The 1,809-nt window shown below is 28.2% G+C and overlaps 1 long non-coding RNA gene across 2 annotated transcripts; it reads left to right on the top strand.

Moving 5' to 3' along the window:
- Nucleotides 1-567: 567 nt before the first annotated feature.
- LOC132252696 (uncharacterized) lies at nucleotides 568-1,221 on the top strand. Of its 2 annotated transcripts, none has more exons than XR_009464465.1 (3): nucleotides 568-748; nucleotides 832-985; nucleotides 1,134-1,221. It is a non-coding gene; the product is annotated as an uncharacterized LOC132252696 (long non-coding RNA). The 2 variants fall into 2 exon arrangements; XR_009464464.1 differs by having other exon boundaries at nucleotides 832-949; nucleotides 1,134-1,217.
- Nucleotides 1,222-1,809: the final 588 nt, after the last annotated feature.

The raw sequence follows: 1,809 nt of genomic DNA, 5'->3' as shown, positions 1-1,809 counted from the left end.
TATTGACAGGAAATGATAAGATGGAAATCATAACCATAGCCATGTTCTCTCTGTGTCTTTCTATCCTCTTCAATTAATTCATGGGCATAGATATTTTATTTAGTTTTTATATTTAGTTTATTTATAGTTTATTTAGGTTCTAAAATCCAATTAGCTAGATATTTTATTTGATTTTGTTTTTATATTTAAGTAGTTGAGTTTTGGAAAGTTTTTATATTTTGTTAATAGAAATAGATATGAGGATTTAAAGGTTTATATTTAGGTAGTGCTTGAGCCAAGGAAAATGATAGTCCACTATCTTGACCCTATGCATCACAAACCATGTGAGGACTTAAAGGATATCGTAAACATGTAAGTTCTTCCTATTATTTTTCATAGTATTATTTTTAAATAAAAAAAAATACATTCACCTCAAACACATTTTTTTTATTATTTATATATATTAAAACATATAACATTTACCTATTTTAAAAATGTACCCATTGAACTTATTTACATAGGGCTCTTCGAATATCTGCAAAGAAAACATCTAAGAGGGAGCCATCTTAGCAACTAGTGCAGGTGACATCCAAAAATTTTTCTTTACACATTAGCTTATGCATTTGCACCATTTATATATGTGAGTACTAATGTTATTTTATAATTGATCGATTAGTGTCCAAGACAAGAAGGAGGGTTCGAATGTGGCTACTTTGTTATGAGATTCATTAAAGAGATAATTTTTTATCCTACAATTATTGCTTCAAAGGTATTACTTATTTAATGAATTGTACATAGTTTTAGGCTTCCAAATGTTATGCATTTTAATGTTATTTTCTTATTTGATTTTAGTTTGGTAATAAAAAAAACATATTCTCAAGTAGAATTCGATGAAATTAGAGGAGAATGGGCTACTTTTGTGCTACAACTAATCATGAATCATGTTGATGCATCATGATCACCATGCATGGTGAGTCCCTTAGCTACTACATGAATTTTTCCATAGGTATTGTATAGTAATGCTTATTCTTTGAATAATGTTTCTATTTGAAAAAAAAAAATTAATTCTTAGATTTGTTCATTTATGATAACATAGATCCATGTTTATTTTCTTCAATAAAAATCTCTAAAACTCATTAAATTTTGAAATGCAGGTATACACTCTTGGGAGGGTGAAATGGAGAATAAAAAGAAAGAAGAAGGCAACAAGATTTTGGGTTTTTAAATGCAACTCTTATGTCACACGTTGTAGGACATAAACGTTACTTTAATTGCAACTGAGAAATTTAGATTTTTAGATGGGACTTCTATGTCATTTTATGGTTAGCCGGTTTTATGCTTATAAAATGGAGGTATACATGAATCTTGGGATCTTTAACATTTCTAAATCATGTTTTGGTATGTATTCACTCTTCTTTTTTAGTTTTGATGGGTTTGATATGTTGGACGTACTATCCTTTTGTGAACATTTGATATACAAATATTATTAGATGATCAATGTATTATGAGTTATTCCAGAAACATTACAGAAAAATGAGTTAAATATAATATGATTGTTATATTTATGGACAAAATATAAACAGGTTAATCTTATTAATTCATAAGCATTACAAAAATCAACAACTAAAACCAATCATATATTCCACAATAATTTACAATGATGTGATACCATAACTCAAAGGTGATGCATTTAATGTGACATCATAACTCAAAGATGATGTATTTAATGTGACACCCTATCATCACTAGAAATATATGGTGTCACTTCTGAATGGGTCACCATTTATCTACTTTGGTGTCACTTCTAAATACGTCACCAATTGGTACCCT

Source organism: Vitis vinifera, chromosome 16 (assembly GCF_030704535.1).
Source record: "Vitis vinifera cultivar Pinot Noir 40024 chromosome 16, ASM3070453v1".
Lineage (NCBI taxonomy): Eukaryota > Viridiplantae > Streptophyta > Magnoliopsida > Vitales > Vitaceae > Vitis > Vitis vinifera.
The sequence above is the reverse complement of the archived record's forward strand: the minus strand, read 5'-3'. Positions and strand labels throughout refer to the sequence as shown.